At 39.3% G+C, this 19,280-nt stretch overlaps 1 protein-coding gene and 1 pseudogene across 1 annotated transcript in view; one reads left to right on the top strand and one right to left on the bottom strand.

Moving 5' to 3' along the window:
• TANGO6 (transport and golgi organization 6 homolog) overlaps positions 1-19,280 on the bottom strand; it is a 241,422-nt gene that overhangs the window by 73,360 nt on the left and 148,782 nt on the right. The window lies entirely within an intron of this gene.
• On the top strand, positions 4,737-4,836 carry LOC115931197 (uncharacterized; annotated as a pseudogene).

The raw sequence follows: 19,280 nt of genomic DNA, 5'->3' as shown, positions 1-19,280 counted from the left end.
TAACAAATTAGAATTTGGAAGATTTTTCATTAAGCTTTTCAATGGTACTCTGAAGTCTAGAGTGATCGATTCATTTATGCATATCAGATCCCATCTTTTTCCAGAAAGGATCTGAAATGACTTGCAACAAGAGATGCTTACATAGCAGAGGGGTGCTGTCAAATCTGAATTAACAAGATTTGGGCGGCTGAGGTGGGAGGATGGCTTGAGGCCAGGAGTTCAACACCAGCTTGGGCAATATGGCGAAAGCTTGTCTCTAAAAAAGTTATTTTAAAAATTAGCTGGGTATGGTAGCACGCGCCTGTAGTCCCAGCTACTAGGGAGGCTGAGGTGGGAGGAGGACTTGAGCTCAGATGTTCGAGGACTGCAGTAAGCTATGATTGTGCCACTGCACTCCAGCCTGCGTGACACAGCAAGACCCTTTTTCCAAAAAAAAAAAAAAGAACACACTAAACTTTTGGAGTCAGAGGACCTGCTAATTTCAAGGGCTCAATCATTCCCCTAATTCACTAAAACAGGTCATAAAAGCGAAACTGAGAAAAATCAAGTAAGAAAAAGAATTCCACTCTGCCAAATTCTTACACCATTCTTTTAAAACTCTATTATTAATGTATGGGGGCTCTCCTCTTTCTCCTCCTGCCCCCCCCTTTTTTTTTAAGACACACATGTGAACACAGACAAAACCATTCCTAACTGCTCTCTTCATTTTCTACCAAGAAGAAGTAACTAAAGAATATCTTATCCTGCAGATTAAGGTACTGCTAGCTAAAACGAATTATATTTTCCAAAAATCGAATGATTACTTACCGCCAGCACTCCACTGTAATCAGAACTTTACACACATTCTGAATAATGTTTTACTCCAATGTTTCTCAAACACACATATGGGCATTAAAATTGTGCAATGCAACTTGATTATAACGTGGATCCTGGTGATTCAGAATTATTATTAAAATGAAAACACAATATTTTAAAAATTATTTTAGAGAATACACATAGTCCTGAAAATATAACAGAATTTAATTTCCAAACTGCAGTTTAAGAAATATCTTTCCATCTAACCAATTCAATGAAAACATTGAATGTATACATACTATATGCAAGGGAAGCCATACGGCACTGGAGATTGAGAGATGATGGAGATTTTGTCCTTACTTCTAGGAAGTTAGAGGTACTAAGCAGGATGAGAGCAACAGGATGGGTGATATCTATTCTTCTTGGGGAAGATTTCATGGAGGAGGGAGCACTTAAACCTAATCTTGAAGAATGGTAAGGATTCTCATAGGGGCAGACAAGAGGAAGATTGCTTCAGGTAGACGGAGCTGTGACAGCAGAGGCAAGGTGGTGGCAGGAGTAGAGAGACAAAATATATGGTATATTTAGAAAACAGCAACTGTACCAGGTAACTGCAACGAAGGGCACAATGAGAGGTGAACATGATCAGAAATAGGCAGTGTCAAATCATGGAGGGTGTGAAATTAAAGATGTAAACAATGCAGAGCTGATAATGCTTTTTTGGGCAAGGAAATAGCTTAACTAGAGATACATTCTTGGTGGATTAGAATTTAGATAATGTGTTCACTGAAGATGGAGGTCTTTGTTTTATAATACAGAATGAGGTTTTTAATCTCCAGTGGATCATTCTACTGCAATGCCTTTAGCATAACATTACTCTGGTGCAAAGTCACTGTAATCTCACTACAGTTGAAGAGTATGATAATCTTTTGGGAATCAAATCTCTCTTCCAAATGAATGATGGCACAAACAGTACTGGGACTGCTCCATTTAGTGATGGTAGCAAATAGAATGATAAGATACACAGAATAATTGAAAACTTTCTAGATACTTTGGCAAGAGAAAGTCTTTCTCTATAACAGTCATAGAGGAATCAGGTCATCAATAGCATAGTCATTTGGGGGTGGCCTCACCAGCTTAGCAGCACTGACACCCATTTCGCTCTTAGTACATGCATGAAATAATTTAATTCACTGCAAGCAACTGATGTATCCTAATATGCCCTTGAGTTCCTGCCACCAAATGCCAAAAGTAAGTATTCAGGTTAGCAATGAATATTCTGAATAAGAAAATAATTCCATTTGCAATTGCATTGAAAAGAATAAAATAGGAATAAATTTAACAAAAGAAGTGCAACATATACTCTGAAAACATTATTGAAAGAAATTAAAGAAGACAAATAAATGGAAAGACATCCCATGCTCATGAATTGAAGGACAACATCACAATGGCAATATCCAAAGTTGACCTACAGATTCAACACAATCCCTATCAAAATGCCAGCTGCTTTTGTTGTTGTTGTTGTTGCAGAAATTGGTGACCTGATCCTAAAATTCATATAAGAATGGAAGGGATCCACAACAGTGAAAAAGCTGGAGGACTCACGCTTCTGATTTTAAAACTTACTACAAATCTACAATAATCAAGATAGTATATACTGGCCTAATAATAGGTAAATCAATAGAATAGAACTGAGGGTCAAGAAATAAACTCTCGGGCCAGGCGCAGTGGCTCATGCCTGTAATCCCAGCACTTTGGGAGGCCGAAGTGGGTGGATCACCTGAGATCAGGAGTTCGAGACCAGCCTTATCAACATGGAGAAACCCCGTCTCTACTAAAGATACAAAATTAGCTGGGCATGGTGGCGTGTGCCTGTAATCCCAGCTATTTGGGAGGCTGAGACAGGAGAATCGCTTGAACCTGCGAGGCGGAGATTTCAGTGAGCCGAGATCACGCCACTGCACTCCAGCCTGGGCATACAGAGCAAGACTCCGTCTCAAAAAAAAAAAAAAAAAAAAAAAAAAAAGAAATAAACTCTCCTGTTTATGTTCAGTTGGTTTTTAACAAGAATGCCAAAACAATGGAGAAAGAATGAGGCTGGAACAACTTGATAGCCACATGAAAACCCCTTCTTCACACACGTACAAAATTAACTTCAGCCGGGCTCCGTGGCTCACACCTGTAATCCCGGCATTTGGGAGGCTGAGATGGGCAGGTCACCTGAGGTCAGGATTTTGAGACCAGCCTTATCAACATGGCAAAGCCCCATCTCTATTAAATATACAAGAATTAGTCAGGCATGGTGGCAGGTGCCTGTAATCCCAGCTACATTGGAGGCTGAGGCACAAAAATTGGTTGAGCCTGGGAGGCAGAGGTTGTGGTCAGCTGAGATCGTGCCACTGTACACTGTACTCCAGCCTGGGGAACAGAGTGAGACTCCATCTCCAAAAAAAAAACCAAACAAACAAAACAAAACAAAAATTAACTTCAAATGGATCACAGATTTATGCATACGAGATAAAATTGTAAAACTCTTAAAACATACAAGGCCAGGTACAGTGGCTTACGCCTGTAATCTCAGCCCTTTGGGAGGCTTAAGTGGGAGGATTGCTTGAGGCCCGGAGTTCAAGACCAGCCTGGGAGTGATGGCTTTGATCAACATAGCAAGATCTCGGCTGTACAAAAAACAAGAAAACAGGAGTAAATCTTTGTGACTTTAAGTTAGACAAAGCCTTCTTACATATGATGCCAAAAGCAAAAGTGACAAAAGAAAAAATGCATACGTTGGACTTCATCAAAATTAAAAACCTTTGTGCTTCAAATGTCACCATCAAGAAAGTGAAAAGAATTTTGATAGTGAAGGAGGCTGTGTGGTGGGGAGGGAGCATATGGAAACTCTCGATTTTCTGCTCAATTTTTATGTGAACCTATAACTGCTCTAAAAAAAAAAGTCTATTTTTTCTGAAAGAAAAAGCCTATTCTTTTTTTTAAAAAAAGTGAAAAGACAACCCACAAAATGGAAGAAAATATTTGCAAATCATATAAGTGTAAGGGACTTGTCTCTTGAATCTATAAAGAACTCTTACAACACAAAAAAGAAAGACAACTCAATTAAAAAAGATCTGAAAAAACATTTCTCCAAAGAAGATATATGAACGTCCAAGAAGCACAGGAAAAGGTGCTCAACATCATTAATCACTGGGGAAGTACAAATCAAAACCATAATGAGATATCATTTCATATCCACTGGGAGGGCTGTAATCAAAAGGGCAGACAATAATAAGCCCTGGTGAGGAGAAACTGGAACCCTTCTACACTGCTGGTGAAAATGTAAAATGGAAAACTTTGGAAAACAGTTTGGCAGTTCCTCAAAAAGTTAAACATAGAGTTACCATATGACTCGAGAGAACTGAAAACACATTCCACATAAAAACTTGTACACAAATATACATAGCAGTTTTATTCATAATAGCCCAAAATTCACATATCCATCAACTGATGAATGGATTAAAAATGTGGCATATCCAGGCCGGGCACAGTGGCTCACTCCTGTAATCCCAGCACTTTGGGAGACCGAGGCGGATGGATCACGAGGTCAGATCAAGATCATACTGGCTAACACAGTGAAACCCGTCTCTACTAAAAATACAAAAAATCAGCAAGGTGTGGTGGCACATGCCTGTAGTCCCAGCTATTGGGGTGGCTGAGGCAGGAGAATTGCTTGAACCCAGGAGGCAGAGGTTGCAGTGAGCCGAGATCGTGCCACTGCACTCCAGCCTGGGTGACAGAGCGAAACTCAGTCTCGAAAAAAAAAAAAAAAAAAGAAAAGAAAAAAGAAAAAAAAATGTGGCATATAAATACAACGGAATATTATTCAGCAATAAAAAGAAATGAATTACCAATACACGCTACAACACAGATGAACTTTGAAAACACTGTGGTTGCCTCAGCAGCAAATATACCAAAATTGGAATGATACAGAGATTAGCATGGCTCCTGTGCAAGGATTACAGGCAAATTCATGAAATGTTCCATGTTCAAAATAAAAGAAAAAGAAAACATTATGCTAAGTGAAAGAAGCCCACATGGTGTATTTCGTTTATATGAAATGTCCAACTCTAAGTAAACCCTTACAGCAGCAAGTACAGTAGTGACTGCTCGACTGGGAATGGGTACAAGGTTGCTTTTGGGGTGATGAAAATGTCCTAAATTGATTGTAATGGTGAGCATACAACCCTGTGAGCATATAACAACAACACTGAGGTGTACACTGTAAATGGTTGAATTATATGGTATATGAATTCTATTTCAATAAGTTTGTTTTTGTTTTTGTTTTTTTTTTGAGACAGAGTCTCGCTCTGTTACCCAGGCTGGAGTGCAGTGGTGCGATCTCAGTTCACTGAAACCTCCGCCTTCCAGGTTCAAGGGATTCTCCTGCCTCAGCCTCCAGAGTAGATGGGATTACAGGCGCGTGCCACCATGCCCAGCTAATTTTTTTTTTTAAGTAGAGATGGAGTTTTGCCATGTTGGTCAGGCTGGTCTCGAACTCCTGACCTCAGGTGATCCACTTTCCTTGGCCTCCCAAAGTGCTAGGATTACAGGCATGAGCCACCGCACCCAGCCAAAAGTCTGTTTTTTAAAAAATGAAATTTTGCGAATGAAAGGGTCAGAACGAGGACTGGAGAATCTATTTTTCAGTGAAGCTGGAAAAACAGAAGCAACATATAAAAATATTCACATACTAGAAAAGAAGCAGTCTATGTGTGTAAGCACAATCTGATAAGAAACACATCCCTGCCTCCCAAAAACTCAGAGACCAAAGGCTTGGGACTAATCTCACAGACAATTCACAATCCTTGCTCCCCTCAAACAGAGGAGGCAGGAGATCTGGATTCTTCGGTGATCTGCCCACTACAGGAACTGAGTCCTGCCTGCACCACCAGCCAAGCAGAACCCAGGGCTTTCCCACTGCTTTCTGACTGGCATCGCTTCTGCCAGCTCTTCCTTTCCTTATTTGTCAGTAAACGATGGTGACAATATAATTTCAGTTTTTACTGCTTCAGAGCCGGCCATTTAATGAGTAACATTTGTAAAAGCCTTCTAAATTTTCATTGTTTCTGTTTTTGAAAAAATATTAGTATTATTTAAAAGTTTCTTAACAGAGGCAAGAAAAACACTGCAGATTCAGACTCTTGGAGGTCCTTATGTCAAAGGCATTCAAACCAGAGTGACTCCACCTTGAATAGGGGCTGGGTAAAATGAGGATTCAACTTGCTACCTTTTTTTTTGAGACGAAGTTTCATTGTTGTTGCCTAGGCTGGAGTACAATGGCACAATCTCAGCTCACTGCAACCTCTGCTTCCCGGGTTCAAGTGATTCTCCTCCCTCAGCCTCCCGAGTAGCTGGGATTACAGGTGCCTGGCTAATTTTTGGTATTTTTAGTAGAGACGGGGGTTTCACCACGTTGGCCAGGCTGGTCTCGAACTTCTGACCTCAGGTGATACACCTGCCTTGGCCTCCTGGGATTGGCCTCCTGAGATTACAGGCATGAGCCACAGTGCCTGGCCACTACCTTTTGTTAAATTTCGATTTTGGATTCTCTGTCCTTTATTTTGGGTAGATGGGAAAGTGGCCATAAGACCTCTGGCTTGGGAGCCTGACTGCAGCCTCCCATTGTCTGGGTGCCCCAGATGGGAGCACACCTGGAAGGCCACTTCCTTAGTAGCCCACCCTGTCACCCCTTCTCTCTGACATTTTCTCTTTAGTTTCTAACAATTGGCCATTTTACTTTTCTGCTCTTACTGTCAAATTGCATGCTTATCCTTTTTTCTTTGTCACGTTTGTAGTTTTTGCTTTGGATAGTTGAGCAATTGGTTAAAGCAAGACACTTGGTTGTGAGTGGTCCCCCACTGTGTTGATCCTGGGATGCCAGAGTCATGTTGTACTGTGGCCCCCAACTGTGTTAGGTCTCATGCCTTTGGGGTTCACTGTTGGACACTCCCAAGATGCTCTGGGGTTTTCAGCATTTGTTACTGTTTGTCATCCATGCCAGATGCTCTGGGGTGTTCGGAATTGGCATTCCCTCTAGAATTGTGGGTTAGAGTCCCACCCTAGGGGAATCCCGGTCTTGCTTTTTCTTGTTTTCTACCCTAAAGTTATCATTTTCTGTTAACAGCATTTTCTTGTCCTGTCACTTGATTTAATGTTTCGATATAGGATGTGAGAATTTGCAGGGGGAGATAACTGGATAGAAAGACAGATAGAAAAAGTTTCTATGTCTAGTAAAGATCCTTGTTAGACATGGGGACAATAGTCCTGAAGGACTTGCTACTAAGATGCCTTTTAAGCAACTGGAGCAAATTCAAATTAGCAAACAAAGTTTAGCCATGTGGACAAGTCCCGATTTTGTCAGAGAAATAATTTGGGGCTGGGCGCAGTGGTTCTTGCCTGTAATCCTAGCACTTAGGGAGGTCGAGGCGGGCGGATCACGAGGTCAGGAGTTTGAGACCAGCCTGATGAACATGCTGAAACCCCATCTCTACTAAAAATACAAAAATTAGCCAGGCGTGGTGGCAAGCGTCTATAACCCTAGCTAATCAGGAGGCTGAGGCAGGAGGATTGCTTGAACCCGGGAGGCAGAGCTTGCAGTGAGCAGAGATTGTACCATTGCACTCCAGCCTGGATGACAGAGTGAGACTCCATCTCAAAAACAAAAAAAAAAAAAAGAAAAGAAATAATTTGGATCTAGCTATCTTTTATGAAACGGTGAGTTTGTATTACTATCTCATGACTAGAGTTTCAAGATAAAAGCTATTGGATCTTTATGTGTGTGCATACATGTCTAGCTGTGTTTATGTGTATTTACATTTATTATGTTATATATTGTCTACAGGGTAACAAATTGACTTATAAGTAAAAGAGCACTCATAAATTAAGTAAATAAGTCCAAGCATTTTTCAAGTTCATTTAATTTAAACTCATTAAAATTTAGGATTACTAAAAATTCATATATAATTCTGTATGTAAAATGTGCCAAAGAAGATATGCTGTTATTGAAAAAAAATTTTTTTTTGCCAATTCAGATGTTAAAGTGGGGTTTAAAATGTGGATTTAGGAAAATAGAAACAAGACAGAAAGAAAAAAAACAGTAAGTAGGGGAAAGAGATGAGTAGAAAGTTATGGATATGAAGATGTATTTTTGATAAGGAAGGCTATAAAGAAAAGACATTTTATGTGAGAAAGGATCTTGTATGGTAAATTCTTGTCCTAAAGTAGAACGACTGATTATTTAGGAAAGAAGAAAGTATAGGACAAGTCAAAAGGTCCAAGCATGTCATAGGTGGTCTATGTAAGTCATGATAAAGTTCATAAAAGATAACTTATTAAACTTTTTTATATAATTAAATAAACCACAATGAAAGAAAATTAATTTATAACAGTCTATCTAAATTTTGGTCCCCTATGTTAAAACATGTTTTTTAAAGTATTGGTTTGCTTTCAGTAAGACTGAAAGAAATACTGGCTTTTAATTCTAAAATCTATTTTCTTTTCCCTTGAAAAGGTATGTTCTTCACAAGCTCAAAAATGGCTGCTCTAGACTCCTGGGAAAAACAATATGGTGCTTACCTTCTGCTGTAGCTCAGTAGCTAAGGCTTTGCTCTTTTGTGATGGTGGCCTGGGTTAAATTCCTGGCTTAGGGAATGAATTCCTTTTGATTTGACAGTTGTGGGACTTTTGCCATTTATTTATTCTTTTTCCCTCTATGGGCAGCTTCTGATTTCCTGACTTGAATTTTCTTTTCTCTGAGCTACCTTAGGCGTGATTCTAGATCTTATAAAAACTGCTTGCCATCTCTTTGGAGACACCTTGTGTATCCATGGTTAAATCATAACCTTCGTTAAGGCTTTTTTTGTTTTACTTGGAAAAATACCTTTGAGTGGGGAAAAAAGGGCTTAAAAGCCAGAGGTGTCAGCTGCTTGTCCTGGCTAAAGTTTAATGATAAAAGATTTAAAAACTTTTTTTTTTTTTTTTTTTGAGATGGAGTCTTGCTCTGTCACCCAGGCTGGAGTGTAGTGGCACCATCTCAGCTCACTGCAACCTCTACCTCCCGGGTTCAAGTGATTCTGGTGCCTCAGCCTCCTGAGTAGCTGGGACTATAGGTGTGTGCCACCAGACCCAGCTAATTTTTGTATTTTTAGTAGACAAAGGGTTTTACCATGTTGGCCAGGCTGGTCCCGAACTTCTGACCTCAGGTGATCTGCCCGCCTCAGCCTCCCAAAGTGCTGGGATTACAGGCGTGAGCCACCGCACCTGACCCAAAAGGACTTTTTTTTTAAAGTGCTCTATGGTTAAAAGTCAGCTTAATTAAAAACAGATACCCAATGTATTAGTCCATTTTACACAGCCGAGACTGGGTAATTTATAAAGAAAAGAGGTTTAACTGACTCACAGCTCTGCAGGCTGGGGAGGCCCCAGGAAACTTACAATCATGGTGGAAGGGGAAGAGGCATGTCTTACATGACAGCAGGCAAAGAGAGAGCAAGCAAGAGCAGGGAAAACTGTCTTATAAAACCATCAGATCTTAAGAGAACTCACTCACTTAACTCACTCACTATCCTGACAACAGCATGGGGGAAAACATCCCTATGATCCAGTCACCTCCTACCTGGTCCTTTCCTTGATACATGGGGATTATGGGGATTACAATTCAAGATGAGATTTGGGTGGGGGCACAGAGCCAAACCATATCACCCAAATTTTATATATATATATATAAATTAAAGGGCTTTATGCCTTTTCTTGGATCTTATTTTTTTGGTTTGTTTTTCTTCTCAGTCAACTGAATTATTTCTCCAGTCCGTTTTCTTGCTACCCCTGATGCTCACATGAGAGGACCTATGGTAATTTCTGACAGCCTGGGACTCCTTGGGAGAAAAATAGAAGATGTCACAGATCCTGTTTTGGAAGAAAAAGCTGTTTTCCTCATGGAACTCCAATAATTGTAAGTAGACAGGCCCCTCTCAAAATCTAAGGCTCTGCTCTGTTTTGCATCACATTACTTTATCTTTTTTTTACTTTTGGGGGTATCAGAAATTATTTTGCATTATGAGAGAACTTTTAGCCTTGGTGTATAACAGCTAGGTAGGACATATACTTTTAGGAATAGCTGATGGCAGTTGCTTACAGTGACTGGTTATTACTACAGGCCAATACTTCTTTCTTCTCATATTTAAATGAAAAAAGTGTGCTCTTGGGTACCTAAAAGATATGAAATGTGGAATGGGCAGATTGGCTTTGGGTTGGCCACCAGCTTCGGGGGAACGTCTTTGCAGTCAAATGCATGGTAAAAGCATTGCATTGTCTGGTCCCATGGTGTTCCTTTCTTTTTAGGAATCTAGAATCTAGTGTAAAAATGGGATCCTTGATTTTTGGGGATCTGTTTTGCTTTCTAACTGTGCCTGCTTATTTGGCCCTAGAAATGCAGACTTTAATGAGAAACTTAAAAACTGGCAAATGAGAAATCCTACAACTACTGAATCTTCTGTCTGTCTGTGTATTTATATGTGTTGTATGTGTGATGTTTATATAAAAGAGCTCTAAATAATAGGCACAAAGAAAAATAAGACTTAAATACTTTGTTAGAAAAATAAAAACTTTAGTGCCTTTTAGTGTGCATGACTAATAATCTTTTAAAAATAAAGGGAGTTTAAAGATTACTGGTAAAATAAAATAAAAATGTCTTCAAAATTTGGTTTGCTAAATGCTTTAAGGTCATAAACTATTTCTATGACTTTTGGTAATTGTTCAACTTACCTGCGTTAGAGCCATTTAATTCAGGATAAGGCCTGGGAACATAGAGGGTGAGCCATTTCCCCCTAACTGTGCTGGAAAGAGTCAGACTTTATAGGCCATTCTGTCCTGTATCCTAGGCTCTGCACCTGGTATGTAATTAAAATTTCTTACACTAAAGAAATTAAAATTACATGTTTTTGGTAAAAAGGCATGAGAATGTGTTTTTTCTTCAAAAAATAAAGTAATTTTGTCTAATTTAGAGGGTGTAAGAATCATTTTAAATTTAAAAATATAGGATAAAACTAAAGGCTTAAACAAGTTGTAGACGGTTTGTGAAAATTTAACCTTGTAAAGAACTGTGTGGGAGCAAGTTGACTAAAATTAAAAGGATATTGGTCAGGCTTGGTGGCTCATGCCTGTAATCCCAGCACTTTGGGAGGCCAAGGTGGGCAGATCACTTGAGGTCAGGATTTCAAGACCAGCCTGGCCACATGGTGAAGCCCCGTCTCTACTAAAAATACAAAAAAGTAGCCAGGTGTGGTGGCATGCACTTGTAATCCCAGCTACTCAGGAGGCTGAGGCAGGAGTATTGCCTGAACGTGGGAGGCAGAGGTTGCAGTGAGCTGAGATTATGCCACTGCACTCCAGCCTGGATGACAGAGTGACAGCCTGTCTCAAAAAAAAGAAAAAAAAAAGAAAGATTTTTGTTTGCCTTTAAAATAAACTATAGGAAAAAAAGGGGAGAGAAAAGAGATTCAGTTGGCCTCATTTTGTTTTTATTGGATCTTGTCTGGAAAGCTAAGTCTTCCCTTTATCAATGAATGAAAGTTTTTGTCTTTTTGAAATCTTTGAGTTATTTTAGCTAAATAAATGACCAGTGATTCTATTTTATAATAACAAGTGTTTTAAGCCTTTGATATTTGACAAGTTCCCAAAATCAAATTCTAAATTAAGTCTTTTTCTGACCCAATTATTTCTTTTAGATATTAGGTCCCCTAAAGTCCAAAAATGACATATTTGGTATATTAAAAGCATACAGGAAGCACTGTTAAATATACAATGGTATTTGAGTTTCTTTGGGCTGTATTTGTATAAATGTGTTACTGGTATGTGTTCCAAAATTATGTGAAACTTCTATAATTCTGATATGACTTAGTGTACATTATCAGTAATAATTATAATTGTTATGCTAAATTATTTTCTGCCACAGAGGTAAACAAATTTCCTTCCGAATCGCCTCTTTGACTGTGGCTGCCCTAAGACTTTTTGTCATCCACAGACAATTGTCTTGTTTTGATCCACTACAAAAGATGGTTTGTAATCAGCTACAGGACTCTGACAAGCACTCTTCAATATACATCTCTGATAACTTTGGAAAGTGTGCCACTAAAACAGAGAAAAAAACTTTCAAGACTCTCTTGGAAAGCTAATGTGTTTATAGATATTGAGCAAAACAGGAATTAATTGCATAGATTGAACTAATAAAATACTAAAATAATCTTTTTATGATTTTTTGCTTAAAACACTGCTGATCCTTTCTGTTTTGTTTTTCAGAGTCAGAAAATCTTTTGAGCTATTTATAGCTTTCAACAATTCAGTAAAGTATACTCCTATAAGGAGTATAAAACAAAGTTTTCGTCCAAAAACAAAATATAGAGCATGTTTCTTTCTCTCTATCTGATTTCTCCAGAATTTGGAAATTATTTGTGAGTATTGTTAACTTATGGCAATGTTGTTATTTGAATAAGTGTAATAAGAATCTGTTTTCTTTTGTAATGGGACACAACTAGAGACACTGGTTATTTTACCAAGGTTTTGACTGGAATGGCATGCTTTCAAATACAAACAGACTGTTTAAGGGATCAAAGTTGACTTATAGAGCCAATAAAAGCCCCTTAGGAAAACTGACCTCATACCTTAACTACACAGTCCCTGTACAGAGTTCCTGACCTGCAGTAAGTAAAAAATGTCACTTTCTGACAGGCCCAGGAGATACAGGTTATCTTGGGATCTCAAGAAAAGAGGAATTTACCCAACTCATACAAGTATCTACAGGCACAGATGAATTCATGGCTGGACTCGAGGCTTATACAAGTCTGAGAAGGCTGGGCATGGTAGCTCATGCCTGTAATCCTAGCACATTGGGAAGCCGAGGTGGGAGATCACCTGAGCTCAGGAGTTCAAGATCAGCCTGGGCAACATGGCAAAACCCTGTCTTTACTAAAAAATACAAAAATTAGCCAGGTGTGGTGGTGCACACCTGTAGTCCCAGCTACTCAAGAGGCTGAGGTGGGAGAACTGCCTGAACCTGGGATGTTGAGGCTGCAGTGAGCCAAGACTGTGCCACTGCACTCCAGCCTGGGTGACAGAGTGAGACTTGTCTCAATCAATCAATAAAGTCTGGGATTCCTATGGAACAATGTTTCATCAAAGACAATTTAAAAAGGAGTTTCTATGGCAAATAATTATTCTTGCTGCACTTTATATACATGATCAGGCCAAGTTTAATAAGACTAAAACTTATTTTGCAAACAAACTGGTTTTTTTTTTTTGAGATGGAGTCTCACTCTGTCACCCAGGCTGGAGCGCAGTGGCACAATCTTGGCCCACTGCAACCTCCGCCTTCCAGGTTCAAGCAATTCTCCTGCCTCAGCCTCCCAAGTAGCTGGGATTACAGGTGTCCACCACCACGTCTGGCTAATGTCTTGTATTTTTAGTAGAGACAGGGTTTCACTATGTTGGCCAGGCTGGTCTCGAACTCCTCACCTTGTGATCTACCCGCCTCGGCCTCCTGCAGTGCAGGGATTACAGGCATGAGCCACCGTGCCTGGCCTGCAAACAAACTGGTTCTACCATGATTTGTCTTTAGTAAAAATGGAGACTGGAGAGAGAAAAATTATGATTCAAAAACTATGGTATACCTGTTATTAGGTTCTAATCGCATCCATTGTTTTTGAATTTTTTCTGCAATTTAGACTGATCCTGCTTACTCCTGTGAACCAACCAGTGATCTCTGGCTGCTGCTCAGAAGAAACAATAGGGATGGGTAATGTGAAAATCTGGATGAGTATTCTAATTCTGGGCATGACCTCATATCAGCTTGGTTACAACTGCCCAGTTCATGAAAAGCCTTCTTATTTAGTTTACTTGAGATAATTTCACTTATTTTGCTTTACTACTGTGGAATATATTGTCATTGTACCCTTTGTGTAGGAATGCAGGATAAGCCTACTCAACATTTTCTTAAATTGAACACTTAGGAATCTTCCAGATTATACCTTCTGTTGAGACTCAGTTATGAATGGCCCTCACCATACCAACACTTTCTCATTGAGCTCCTCTCTACCTTCAATACAAGAGACCCTAATAATTAGGTAAGAATATCATTGCCCCTGTTCAGCCTGAAGAAGTTACAGAAGATGGATCTTCATCCCTTTACAACCCTTAGGATTAAGGGTGCCCTTGTAAAAGGGAGGGAGGAAATATGTCAGAGGTGTTCTAACCAGAGTGACTCCATCTTGAATAGGTGCTAGATAAGATGAGGATGAGACCTGCTGGGCTGCATTCCCAGGAGGTTAGGCATTCTTAGTCACAGGATGAGATAAGAGGTCAGTGGGACTGGTTTCACAAGATACAGGTCACAAAGACCCCACTGATAAAATGAGATGTGGTAAAGAAGCCGGCTAAAACCCACCAAAAAGAAAATGGTAACGAAAGTGACCTCTGGACATCCTCACTGCTCATTATACACTGATTATAATGCATTAGCATGCTAAAAGAAACTCCCACCAGTACCATGACAGTCTATAAATGCCATAGCAATGTCCAGACATTACCCTATGTGGTCTAAAAAGGAGAGGAATCCTCAGTTCCAGAACTCCCCAATCCTTTCCTGGAAAACTCATGAATAATCCATCCCTGTTCAGAATACAATCAAGAAATAACCGTAAGTATAGTCAGTCAAGTAGTCTGTGCTGCTGCTCTGCCTATGGAGTAGCCATCCTTTTATTCCTTTACTTTTCTTAATAAATTTGATCTCACTTTACTCTGTTGGCTCACTCTTGAATTCCTTCCTCAGTGAAGCCAAGAACCCTCATGGCCGCCTAGGCTGAACCCCAATTTTGGGATTCACCCTGTGACACTTAAACACAGTGGGCCACTTGGTCCAATATTCCACAGTTTCCATGTATAGCTGCATCAAATCACATTTGACAAACATTAACCCACAGATGTTAAGATCTTATGCCAGAAGTTAAAAACCTTTGTGCTCCAACCTTTTTGTTTCGCCCAGTCCAAATCTCTTTTGTTCTTTATTTCATTTCCTCTATGGACCAGGTTGAAGTAGAGATGAAGAACTGGAGTCTTTTTCTGTGTATCTTTGAATTTTAATCTTCTTTCCAGGCTCCAGGATCTCAATTAGAGTGTTTAAATCCTCCCTGTAATCTAACTAGTTGAAGTATGCTCTTCCTTTCTCCAGGACTGTACTCTGTGTACTTTCGGTTTGATATTAAATATTTTGGGGAGAAAAAAGGTAAAAGCATAAAATGGTCAAAGGATGCAATACATATTTGACCTCCTTAAATCAGTTACTGAAAAAAGGGATCCAGAAAAACTACTTTTCCTCCTGTCTTGGATGCCATTTACTTGGGTACTAAAGTGTATGGATCTCTAGGGATGACACCCTGGAGAGCCACATGCCCTCAGCAGAAACATCTTGTTGATCCAGTCAATGAGGAAACAGGAGACAAAATATAGATCTGACTCTGTTCATGTGCCCCTTTTTTGTGCTCGCTAACATCTACTCTTTTTTCCCTGCATTTCAGGGCCTAGAACTCTACCTCACTACTGTTAAGAAATACAATAGAAGAATCACTGGTTTCTTGTAACATTTCATGAATACAATTTATTGCCACATGTGAGCCAGAGTCAACACAGTTTACAATTTCTGTCAAGGTCCAAAGGAAATTAGATTGACATGGCAGATCCTGACAGGCAGGATTTCCTCTCCAAAAGCCATTTAGAGAATTAAATAATTTAAATGCAATTAATTTTTGATGAAATTCATCATTAAAAAATTCGTAGGTAAATTTTGATCTATTAACAACAGTTACTTTTCAGCCTTGAATTTTCCCTGCAGCTCTGGGGAAATCATCTCTGTTCTGACTTCAGTTTCCCTCCTCACATAGCCCTTTATGAACAGAAGAGGGATCTTAGTCAATATAATGTATGCAGCTACAGTGCAGCCCAGACACAAAATGCTGTGGGATAAAACAATGCTGTGTGCATTTGTAAGCCTCTTTATCTGCAAAATACTTACATGTCTATTATCTTGTTTGAACCTCACAAGAATCTGAGATAGGTAGAACAAAATATTATTAACCCTGTATCACAAATAAGAAAGTAAAATTTAGAAGGGGCTCATCCCTTTTAAGTCCTAAAACAAAGGACTAAAATGCAGCCAACTGATTGTCCCACATCTCTGACATTTCAAGGTCCTTGCAATTTTCATCTTTCTTTGTTTAACTTCGTAAGGCATGGGTAGAAGAGAAGCCAGTGACTTAGTCTTAAAATGGTGCATAAATAACAGGGTACAATGGAAATAAGTTCCAGCATGGGCAAACACCAGAATTGGCACTGAGTAGTCTTGGTTAAGGGCTGGAATCCTATTCATTCTAGTCTGGAGAGGAGAAAAAATTCCCCTCTTCTTTCCCACTTTCAAAAGTGGAAAGAATGGAACACTTCTGATTTCCTAACCATAAAGGATGACTGATACTGGCCTTGTGAAAGCTGTTAAAGCCCTATATGGATGCACATATTAGAGCACTGCAGAGTGTTGGAGCCAAAGCCATCTTCTGGTCTTGATGGGGCTTGCCAGGCACACAGGTCACAATAGTCACTGGGCAAAAATGCTGGGTAGTCCCTGGATAGATTTCCCCCTACTGGTGTCTACATGTCAGGACCCATTTTTCTCCCTAAGGCTAATTGTTGATCTGCTGCTTTCTTCATTCATTTCCTCTGTAAGGTAATATAACCAAGAGGTGACCCTGAACTAGGAGTGGGTTAGCAAAGATTTCAGGGGCTCTTAAGCTTTCCCTTTCCAGTCACACACAGACCACACAAGTAGGAATGATTTAGATGCAAATTATATGTAAATAGACTTTGACAGGCTTAGATTGGGACCATGAGAAGATCCCTGTGGGACAAGTTATTAAACAAAAAGAAACTTGATAGTGGAACTATTGTTGGTGTAAGTAACCTACCAAGAATGTTTTAAAGAGACAGAGAGATCTTCTTATCTTCAAATTCTTCTTCTATTAGCAAATTGTATTGCCTCAGATTATATTTAATCATTCAAACTTTATTCCTTTGCATTAAATAGTCTCCTTATTGAAAATACAAAATAAGCTGGGTGCCGTGGCTTATTCCTGTAATCCCAACATTTTGGGAGGCTGAGGCGGGAGAACTACTTGAGCCCAGGAGTTTGAGATCAGCGTGGGCAACATGGTGAAACCCCATCTCTACAAAAAAAAATTTTTTTTTTTTTAATTAGCTGGACGTGGTGGTGTGCGCCTATGGTCCCAGCTACTTGGGAGGCTCAAGTGGGAGGACTGTTTGAGCCCAGGAGGTAGAGACTGCAGTGAGCCATGATAGTGCCACTGCACTCCAGCCTGGGTAACAGAGCAAGAACCAGTCTTTAAAAAAAAAAAAAAAATCCCAGGAATGGCCACACAATAGGAGGCTGCCATCACCTCTTAGCAAATATTAGTATATCTGCTACCTGCTTCTTATAGGCTGGGAAAGAGTAAGAGAAAGATTTGAAGGTAGGGCAATGTTTGAAATTTGATTACTTTCTAGAGATGGTCAAACCTGGGTAAGGACCTGTAGAGGGAAGTTTTAAATGGGAGAGGGGAAGAAAAAAAGAGGTAAGTGAGGGGCACTGAAAAAAGACACAGAGGCCCTACTTTACACTTAGACTTGCAAAAGGATGTTTTCTTTCTGTTTCTTCAGAAAACAGAGTGATGTGCAAATAAAATCCATAAATAAATATCTTTCAGAGTAAAACAATGTACAGGAAATGCTTTGTATTACTGGATTTTTGGCAACTCAATGAACTAAAATAACACAGAAACATAGACAATTTGAAACAGGAGATGCCAGGACTTCTATAGTTACGTATTAACTAGATTACTCATTCCATCTCAACAGCTCATTGAACTCCAAGATTGGCTTAATCAGTGCATAAGCTTTCAGTTTACACAAAGTTACCCTATGAGGAAAATCTACAATAACGGACTCTACCCTAGTGTGTTACTAACAAGACAAACAGATTGGTTCTCCTGAAAAGTGTGCTCCAGACAGTAAGTGCCTCCAGAAACTTCCTTGAAGGGTGAAATTATAACAAAGTCCAGAAATGTAATAATCAGGAAGGAAAAATTCTAGGTTTGTGGTAACTTATTTTAAAAACTGAAAGAAGAAAAAAATCCTAGATATTTTAAATGAAGGAGACTCTCTTTACAATTCTGTAATCATGAAAGTATTAAAACTATTCCAGTGATTTAATTAATTTAATTAGATATATAAAAGTTCAAACTCATTAAAGCATGCCCAAGAGTTGGTTAGCCTCATAATATTGACAAACACAAATCAGGAAGCCTGTGGATTGAGACTATAACTTCATGTTTAAATTATTAACAGATCATCCATCCCTCAAGTGCTATGAATCAATTCCTACTATATCAAGCCATGGAGAGGAAAATTAAGTAACATTGTCTTCCTACAAGGAATACTGTACTTCAGTTACACTGTTGGTTTACTCTCTTGCAAGTCCGTAAGTCAAAATGAATGCAAAAATCTATTTCAAAACTTGCAAAGAAGAGAGAAAATCAGGTGCTTCATTATTCTATGTTCTTTCGCATACATATATTGAATTAGAATCCAAATGAATGCTTTAATTTATTCTGAATTAGAATAGTGAGATGAGAAGACAAAAGTATGAAGACACTGAAAATAAAAATAACAGCAGAATAAAATGCTGAAACATCTAAGCATAATTATGTTGTTATCTTTAAAGAAAGAACCACTTGCCAATGACATCTTGTGTCTCCTAAGCCAGTGATTCCTGCAGCTGGTGATTTTTAGAAAAGAACTGCAATATCCACTTGAATCTATTTAAAGAGATCTAATTATAAAAGATAAGATTTTTCTTTTCTCTTTTTTTTTTTTTTTTTTGAGACAGAGTCTCCCTCTGTCACCCAGGCTGGAGTGCAATGGTGCATCTTGGCTCACTGCAACCTACGCCTTCCGGATTCAAGCGATTCTCCTGCCTCAGCCTCCAGAGTAGTTGGGACCACAGGCGCGAGCCACCACGCCCAGCTAATTTTTGTATTTCTAGTAGAGACGGGGTTTCACTATATGGGTCAAACTGGTCTTGAACTCCTGACCTCAGGTGGTCCACCTGCCTTGGCCTCCTAAAGTGCTGAGATTACAGGCGTGAGCCACCGTGCCCGGCCAGATTTCTGCTTTTTTAACATAGAATACAAAGCTTGATTTGAGAGGGAAAAAGGACATAAGAATGACTTGGAAAGATGAGTAATTTCCAAAGAATCTCTGTTGAAAAGCAAACAAGGAACGGCTGTCACAGAAACAAATACATGTACTTGGATTTTTCTCTGGAGTAGAACAGGATGATCACA

The sequence above is a fragment of the Gorilla gorilla genome, chromosome 18 (genome assembly GCF_029281585.2).
Source record: "Gorilla gorilla gorilla isolate KB3781 chromosome 18, NHGRI_mGorGor1-v2.1_pri, whole genome shotgun sequence".
Taxonomy (NCBI): domain Eukaryota; kingdom Metazoa; phylum Chordata; class Mammalia; order Primates; family Hominidae; genus Gorilla; species Gorilla gorilla.
This window is presented reverse-complemented; position numbering and strand designations above follow the sequence as displayed.